The sequence below is a fragment of the Oncorhynchus keta genome, chromosome 14, assembly GCF_023373465.1.
Source record: "Oncorhynchus keta strain PuntledgeMale-10-30-2019 chromosome 14, Oket_V2, whole genome shotgun sequence".
In the NCBI taxonomy this organism is placed as follows: Eukaryota; Metazoa; Chordata; class Actinopteri; order Salmoniformes; family Salmonidae; genus Oncorhynchus; species Oncorhynchus keta.
This window is the reverse complement of record NC_068434.1, coordinates 49,874,664-49,884,474: the sequence shown is the minus strand read 5'-3', so window position 1 is coordinate 49,884,474 and position 9,811 is coordinate 49,874,664. Positions and strand designations below refer to the sequence as shown.

General features: G+C 39.6%; 1 long non-coding RNA gene across 1 annotated transcript; it reads right to left on the bottom strand.

Annotated features, from left to right (window-relative positions):
* Positions 1-1,928: 1,928 nt before the first annotated feature.
* On the bottom strand, positions 1,929-9,174 carry LOC118379517 (uncharacterized). The gene is made up of 2 exons (XR_004824660.2): positions 8,673-9,174; positions 1,929-3,912 (listed from the first exon to the last, which is right to left on the bottom strand). It is a non-coding gene; the product is annotated as an uncharacterized LOC118379517 (long non-coding RNA).
* Between the last annotated feature and the right edge of the window lie 637 nt (positions 9,175-9,811).

Here is a 9,811-nt window from a genome sequence, read left to right as displayed (position 1 = left end):
ATACCTTGATGCTATTTTATCGCCCCCAGAAACCTCCTTTTACTCTCTGTTCCAGACGTTCTAGACGACCAATTCTTATTGCTTTTAGCCGCACCCTTATTCTGCTCCTCCTCTGTTCCTCTGGCGATGTAGAGGTGAATCCAGGCCCTGCAGTGCCTAGCTCCACTCCTATTCCCCAGGCGCTCTCTTTTGACTACTTCTGTAACCGTAATAGCCTTGGTTTCATGCATGTTAACATTAGAAGCCTCCTCCCTAAGTTTGTTCTATTCACTATTCATCTCCAATCCAAAGTTAAATCTAGAATTGGCTTCCTATTTCGCAACAAAGCATCCTTCACTCATGCTGCCAAACATACCCTTGTAAAACTGACCATCCTACCAATCCTCGACTAAATGGCGATGTCATTTACAAAATAGCCTCCAATACCCTACTCAACAAATTGGATGCAGTCTATCACAGTGCAATCCGTTTTGTCATCAAAGCCCCATATACTACCCACCATTGCGACCTGTACGCTCTCGTTGGCTGGCCCTTGCTTCATACTCGTCGCCAAACCCACTGGCTCCATGTCATCTACAAGACCCTGCTAGGTAAAGTCCCCCCTTATCTCAGCTCGCTGGTCACCATAGCATCTCCCACCTGTAGCACACGCTCCAGCAGGTATATCTCTCTAGTCACCCCCAAAACCAATTATTTCTTTGGCCGCCTCTCCTTCCAGTTCTCTTCTGCCAATGACTGGAACGAACTACAAAAAATTCTGAAACTGGAAACACTTATCTCCCTCACTAGCTTTAAGCACCAACTGTCAGAGCAGCTCACAGATTACTGCACCTGTACATAGCCCACCTATAATTTAGCCTAAACAACTACATCTTTCCCTACTGTATTTAATTAATTTATTTAGCTCCTTTGCACCCCATTATTTTTATTTCTACTTTGCACATTCTTCCATTGCAAAACTACCATTCCAGTGTTTTACTTGCTATATTGTATTTACTTTGCCACCATGGCCTTTTTTGCCTTTACCTCCCATCTCACCTAATTTGGTCACATTGTATATAGACTTGTATATACTGTATTATTGACTGTATGTTTGTTTTACTCCATGTGTAACTCTGTGTCGTTGTATCTGTCGAAATGCTTTGCTTTATCTTGGCCACGTAGCAATTGTAAATGAGAACTTGTTCTCAACTAGCCTACCTGGTTAAATAAAGGTGAAATAAAAAATAAATAAAAAATAAATTACGCTCCCGGACCCGGGATGGGTAGTCACAACAGGCTTTAAGCATATTTCTATATGTTATTGTCAAATGACAGATTCAGACTCATTTCCACATTCACATAACTCTCATATCTCAGTCAAACAATGCTATTCTCAACATACCTAATCAATTAGTTGTTTTTCAGCAATATTTTAACCTGCAGGAATATTTTCACATTTCTATGTCATGGTTAGTTCCTAGGATAATATAACTCATACATTTACATCTTTCAATTCTTCTAAAATAGGATCCAGGTTTAAAACAATAACATGTGCACCTTACTAGCTTAAACTATATCATAAATTGTCTTAACTAGTAAACAGATTCTAGTTTTCATCCAGTTCACACAGATAGCTGCCTCGGCCCTGTTTACACCTGCAAGGTGCCCCCCTCACAGGAAAACACTCAGAGCATACGAGGCTTTTCTAAAAATGACACTTTGCGTATTTCACTCACCTCTTTCTTTAAAAAAAACTAGGTTTGAGATGTGGTATCCACTCGGATCGCTGCCTCTCAGATCAATGATGGGTCCATCTGCTCCGTTCCCCAAGTGTGGTCTCCCTGAGATCCCAAGTTAGAGGGATCCCTCGTGCACCATTTACCCAGGTCGTCAAATGTGGTTCATTTCTTTAATATCAAATGAGACAAAATTATCACACAAGTCAGTTATTCTTAAACTAAATATTTATTCACAACACACACACATATAAAGTGAATCAATTGAGTGCTCTACGATAATGATGGCTGGTCGACGAATCAACCCCCATATGATTCGTTGAGAGCCCCGAGACAAGTACAAAGGTATTTTACAGCCAAGATAAACCCCATTCAACCTACATGATGAACAACAGATGTATAGAACAGGTCACAAGATTATGATTTGTATGAAAGATAATTATAATTCTCAGCAGACAGTAGCTGCTGTAAAAACAGTACTCTTTGTGTAGAGACCAGGGTCTGGCCCTGGGGTCATCTCTCCTTTGTACCATATAGAACAGAAACATTAACTCATGCTCTGGAATGCGGTCTCTTTAGGTTTAATCACCCAAAAGACATTGTAAATTTCCTGTCATTGTTATCTCCCAGAGGCCAATCCTCAGTAGAACACACAGACACAATAGTTCTAAGAACCCTCTATTCTGTTGCATAAAACAACCACCAGCTAAAATCCAAACCTCAAAACATAACTGGAAAACCAAAGACTAACACCTTAAGTGAATGCCTTCCACCAACAGAAAACAACTTCCATTTCACATTATAATCAACTACAATGCTTCACCTTCACCAATATAAACATGGTGTCTACTGGCTGTCAACAATTAAAAACAATAATTTTTATTTTTTACCCAATAGCTTCTAGAACTCTCGTCCACTTGGAAAAAACCCAAACAAAACTCATCTCCGATACGGAAAAACATGCAGTCAAAATATGATCCATGGCAACTCACTGGCTAAACACACAACTTTTGACTGCCCACCTTGAGACAATCAGAAACCAAGTTGTCCTCGCCATGGACACAAGCACCAAAAACGCTGTTTTGACAAGTAGCAATAAATCACTGATATCGATTAGGGGGGAATCAGGTTGTACTTGCTGTTGAAACTAACAACTAAAAAAACATGGAAATGGGAGATATCTTCCACCTCACTGGTTAGAGGACAACCTGCAGAAAGCAGTCAGCTACATTCTGGAGAGATGCATTTACATTTAAGGGTCGCTAAACAAAGGAACACAACACATATTTGTCATCACTCACCAATATCATGTTGAAATCAATTGTGCGAGACGAGGGAGATGAGGTTGCACCTTCTGTTAAAACTAATAGCTCAAAAACCACACGGAATCTGTTTGTAGAAAACAGCCAGCTGCATTTTGATTCAAGTGGGTCACCAACATGGTAAGTGTAACGACTCTTTTTTTGTTAGTAATTTTTTTTTTTTAATCACATAAATAGTACTCTTTCAATTCAGGATTTTTCCCCTAAGGCTAATATCCATATATTGTTGAAATCAATAGAACAGGGGGCTAACGTTTAGGCTTCTACATTGTGACATTATTCAAATACTCCTACTACAATGTGTTAACATTCTACATTGTGACCTTAATTCATTGATATCATGAAACAACTCCTTCATGTATGTATTTTCTATGATTTGATCATTGATCTTTTATCAGATTATCTCGAGATGTCTCTCCTGTGTGTGTTCTCTGGTGTACTGTCAGATTGCCAGATTGAACAAAACTCTTCCCACATTCATTACAGCTATATGGTTTCTCTCCTGTGTGTGTTCTCTGGTGTAATGTCAGCTGGTCAGATCGAACAAAACTCTTGCCACATTGATCACAGATATAGGGTTTCTCTCCTGTGTGTGTTCTCTGGTGTAATGTCAGATGGCTAGATGTAGTAAAACTCTTCTCACATTGAGTACAGATATAAGGTTTCTCTCTTGTGTGGATTCTCTGATGAATTTTAATGCCTGATGAGGAGGTGAATCTCTTCCCAAAGTCAGAGCAGCAGAGAGTTCTCTTCCCTGTGGGTCTCTGTGGGTGTTTGTTGAGGTGTTCTGATCTGGAGACTCTTCTCTGCCTCTTCAGCATCATGAGGTTGTTGAGGCTCCCCAGAGGATCCACAATAGTCCCGTCTCTCTCCTGTGTGAACAACAAAGTCAGACAGATGACTAAAGACCCACAACAGTAGAAATCCATTGTAAAGGGTGATGCCAACAGCGTAGTCATGATGTTGTAGAATAATTGACGTCTGTAATGAATGTTAAAATGATTTGACAATTGTCTTAAAATGAGCAAGAACAGTCATATTTTGTCTTCTTTTCACATTAGTAGTAACATCGATGATTGTAGGCTAGAAATAAGTTATTCATGTTGTTGAAACTCTAAGCAGTGTGCCAGATGACTTTTGGTGTCCAATATAGGCCCCTTTCTGTGTTTGCTAGAATTGCGGCACGAGGGCGATGCGCACAGAATTTGATTGCAAACACCTCCCTGCTAATGAGGAAACCAATAGTTAATGATGTACTATATCTGCCTGAGGCAAAAATGGTGAGCAAAGATCTTAGTTTTTCACAATGTATTCTGAATGTGAATGGGGGAAAACTCAGGGGAGTAACCTCCATTTCCAGGTTGCTTATGAGTACATTTCACACTACTTTGTATTATAATTGTAAGGCTCGTTTGATTGTCCTGCTTAATATAATGTTTGCTATAGTATTAAGAATTATGTGTAATTATTGAAGAACCACATTAATGACAGTATCCATTTAGGTGTCAATAAAGTTCATATTTTTTTATTTCATTTTTTAAATTTCACCTTTATTATTTAACCTGGTAGGTCAGTTGAGAACAAGTTCTCATTTACAACTGCGACCTGGCCAAGATAAAGCAAAGCAGTGCGACAAAAAAACAACAGAGTTACACATGGGAAAAACAAACGTACAGTCAACAACACAATAGAAAAATCTATATACAGTGTGTGCAAATGGAGTAAGGAGGTAAAGGCAATAAATAGGCCAATAGTAGCGAAGTAATTACAATTTAGCAAATTAACACTGGAGTGATAGATGTGCAGATGATGATGTGCAAGTAGAAATACTGGTGTGCAAAAGAGCAACAAAATGTAAATAAAAACAATATGGGGATGATGTAGGTAGTTGGATGGGCTACTTAAAGATAGGCTGTGTACAGCTGCTCAGATAGCTGATGCTTAAAGTTAGTGAGGGAAATATAAGTCTCCAACTTCAGTGATTTTTGCAATTCGTTCCAGTCATTGGCAAAAGAGAACTGGAAGGAAAGGCGGCCAAAGGAGGTGTTCGCTTTCGGGATGACCAGTGAGATATACCTGCTGGAGCACGTGCTACGGGTGGGTGTTGCTATGGTGACCAGTGAGCTGAGATAAAGTGGAGCTTTACCTAGCAAAGACTTATAGATGACCTGGAGCCAGTGGGTCTGGCGACGAATATGTAGCAAGGCCAGCCGACAAGAACATACAGGTCGCAGTGGTGGGTGGTATATGGGGCATTGGAGGACAACCATCTTTGCAGCACTCCACCAATCAGACCTTAATGGTAGAGTGGCCAGACGGAAACCACTCCTCAGTAAAAGGCACATGACAGCCTGCTTGGAGTTTGCCAAAAGGCACCTTAAGGACACTAAAACCATGAGAAACAGGACTATCAGGCTTGATGAAACCAAGATTGAATTCTTTGGCCTGAATGCCAAACGTCACACCTGGAGGAAACCTGGCACCATCCCTACGTTGAAGCATGATGGTGGCAGCATCATGCTGTGGGTTCACCATCCAACAGGACAACGACCTTAAGCACACAACCAAGACAACGCAGGAGTGGCTTCGGAAGAAGTCTCTGAATGTTCTTGACTTGAGCCCGATCTAACATCTCTTGGAGAGACCTGAAAATAGCTGTGCAGTGATGTTCCCCATCCAACCTGACTAAGCTAGAGAGGATCTGCAGAGAAGGATGGGAGAAACTCCCCAAATGTAGATGTGCCAAATAAATGAGCTAAATGAAAGGGGGGGAAATAATTTAATCAATTTTAGAATAAGGCTTTAATGTAACAAAACATGGAAAAATGCAAGGGTCTGAATACTTTCAGAATGCACTGTATACAGCAACACCTCCCCCATAGGCATTCCTGTCTTTTCTGTAGATGTTATATCCCTGTATTGCTACTGCTGTATCAAAGGAATTATCTCAGTGAGTTTTAGAGATGAACAGTACAGTGCATTCCAAATTCAATAGGCAGGCTAGTAAACAAAAACGTTTTCAAAACGTTTTGAAACAGTATTCCAGAAAATGTCAAAGCGTATATAACGCCCGTCCAAGAGACAGTCGACAAATCACGTTCACATAGTCATGCTGTGACACGCAGTTCCTAAGCAAATTCTCACGAAAATCACTTTTTAAAGTCAAGGTATGAGTTGAGAAACATGCCGATTTTCCTTGAAAGTACGTAATGTCACGATTGAAAAGCTATACGATATTACAGAGAACTAGTTGATTATCTCACATCTCTGAAAATATGTGTAATGTTGTGCTTCTTGTTCACGGAAGGTAATTCATGCCAATGTTATTTTCTTTAAGCTGTTAATACGAATCGAAAGGAGTTTCCAATATCCTAATTTCTTAAAGTATTTCTGGTGATAGCAAGTGATACACAAGCTAGGTCTATTTGAAACATTGCCATTCCATGGCAGCATTAAGCAGCCACCAGGTTCAGAAGCTTTAAAACCACATAAAAAATATTTAATATCCAATTATATTTTTGCCCAAAGTTAAGATATAAATGATTCAAACTGAACATAATTCATGCTGGTTATTATTTTAGGCTATTTAGTTTGTGTCAAAGATAGTTTTTGAATAGTTTTCATTTTTCAAAAATGTTTGTTGTTTTACTTCAGTTGACTAAATAGTTTTCCCCTAATTACTTTTTCTATAATAAGCATGGAGGTTTCCCCTATCAAACAGTCATAGGTCCTGGCGACAAAGCACCTCATAACCTAGCTGGGAATGGGACAGATGGAAGCCTTCTGTGGTAAAGGACAGGGGCGATATGTAATCGAATCTAATTCCCAGGAATGGGGTTCATATGAACCACAGAGACTGTGTGTGGGATAATAACATGGCCGTGTCCAACCCTGCTTGTTCCCTTGACTCCACTACCAACCACCAATGTCCAACAGGGCCCTTAACCTGTATCACCAGACACCTCATAGTGAGCTACAGGTAGAAATCAGCAATGAATCCCAATAATGAGACACCTCTGGGGAGGAGTGTCAGCAACATTGAAAAAAATATATATAGTGTTTTATGACAAACCGTTTTTTACAAATCCGTCAAGACAACAACTTAGACTTTACCATGAAATGCTTAAAAAATTGCAGGCCCAATTTTTCAGTTTTTGAAATGTTAAAAAAGTTTCAAATATCCAATAAATGTTGTTCTACTTCATGATTGTGTCCCACTTGTTGTTGATTCTTCACAAAAAAATACAGTTTTATATCTTTATGTTTGAAGCCTGAAATGTGGCAAAAGGTCGCAAAGTTCAAGGGGGCCGAATACTTTCGCAAGGCACTGTATATACAGGGGGCAGCGGTACAGAGTCAGTGTGGAGGCTATATACAGGGGGCACCGGTACAGAGTCAGTGTGGAGGCTATATACAGGGGGCACTGGTACCGAGTCAGTGTGCAGGCTAGTTGAGGCTAGTTGAGGTAATCTGTACATGAAGGTAGGGGCGTAGTGACCATGCATAGGTAACAAACAACCAGCGAGTAGCAGCAGTGCACAAAAGGGAGGGGGTGGGGGGTCAATGTAAATTTCCAGTGACGATTTTATGAATTGTTCAGCAGTTTTATGGCTTGGGGGTAGAAGCCGTTGAGGAGGCTGTTGGTCGTAGACTTGGCGCTCCGGTACCGCTTGCCGTGCGGTAGCAGAGAAAACAGTCTAAACTTAGGTGACTGGAGTCTAATGATTTTATGGGCTTTCCTCTGACACCACCTATTATATAGGTCCTGGATGGCAGGAAGCTTGGCCACAATGATTTTGATGTGATATGAAAGTATTATTTGAAATGATTGATGCGATATGAAAGTATTATGTGAAATGATTTTGAGGTGATATGAAAGTATCATGTGAAATGATTTTGAGGTGATATGAAAGTATTATATGTGAAATGATTTTGATGTGATATGTAAGTACAGCGATTTATGTTTTCTAGAAACGTGTTGCAATTGAGAATCGATTCACATTTAGATGGAATATTTAAATATTTTAGCTGCCAGAGCCAGTCTACCACTGAAAATAACATACAGTCATTGGACCTTGAGGAGTAATGGGGGCAGCAATCAGCAGTAGAAACAATAACAAAGCGTACTCCCTGCCCGTTTCGGTAAAAAGCTGAGGGATGGGGCTGGAGAAATGCAATTGTCCATGATATCAACATTATAGTTTTAACCATGTTTTGAAGATATACAGTGATTGTTCATATTTACTGACAAACATTGGAGTAAAAAAAAGCTTATATTCTGAGTTCATATACAGTATGACAGTTGAACTAAGCTCATGAGAAATGTATAAGTGAAATCTTCAAGAAACAATGGGTACATATCATTCATGTATAAGTCCCAAAATGGATGTAACAACTGCTGATTGCCCCTTTAAAACTACATCTTGGGCTAATCTAATAGGAGATATTGAGGACTACAGTATTTCAGGCAATGTCATTGGATGCATTTGATCAATTGTTAACGTTTTGTTGATGGTCCACTCTTGCTGTTCTACACGTTACAGTATAACTTCAGCCATTCCTACAGAACAACATTAAAGCGTAGAACCCCTTTACTGCATATTGGTTCAACGACTGCAGAGACGGTACTTACTGGTGTTAAACAGATCTCCAACCTCCTCTTCTTCCTCCAATGTGACAGTCATCTCCCCCTCCTCCTCTTCTTTTACTATAACGTCCTCCTCCTCTTTCACTCTGAACGCGTCTTCCTCTTCTTTCACTGAAACGTCTTTCTCTTCTTCTTTCACGGTAACAGCACCCTCTACTTGTTTTTGTATTGTCTTTGACGAGAGCTTCTTTCTCCGTCCAGCAGACCTCCTCTTCTTTATCAGGAGGAGAGTAGCATAGTGAACTCATGGTCGGAGATGTAAGCATTAGCGACTAGACAAGTTGTAAGCTAACTTAGCAAACCAGCTACCTGACAAACAAACAACGTAAACATATAATTAAATGGGCCAACAAGTACATAGAACAGAAGTGTGTTTAATACACAGCGACTAATATACACCAAAAACAGTGTAGAGAGCGTGAATGTTGTAGCTGTGTTTGCTAGAAAGCTACCGAGGTGTCTGACTAGCTGTTGTTGTTGAAGGAGCGTCCAGTCCACTAGATTTGACGTCACACTGGCAGCGTCGCCTGAACCTAAACAAGACGCACATCGCCATCTGCTGCGTGGAGTGGGTAACGCAGTTGAGGAACCAAAAGTATTTTTTTTTATTTATTTCATAAAAGTTTAATATTATATTAAGTCGTTCAAAGAGAAGCATGTGTTGATTGGTTAGTGTTTAATGAGTGAGAATTTTAAACTTTACACACCACTACATATTTGCATTGAACCATACTTCTGACATGGATCATTTTGACGCCAGAGGCATATCTTTTATCATAGCCAAAATGTGTTTTTTTCAATTCTTCCAATTTTTCATGACTTTGTCAATCAACTTGTTCTTAATAAATCTAAATCATGGTTTAGTGTTTCTGTATAATTAATTGACTTTTAACAAATTCAAATCCTTTGGAGTCATTTTGACCCCAGCCAGAAGCACCTTTGATAAATAGGATGTTTATTTCAAATCAAAATCACATTTTATTGGTCACATACACGTGTTTAGCAGATGTTATTGCGGCTGTAGTGAAATGCTTGTGGTTCTAGCTCCGACAGTGCAGTAATATCTAACAAGTAATATCTAACAATTTCACAACATATACCCAATACACACACATCTAAGTATT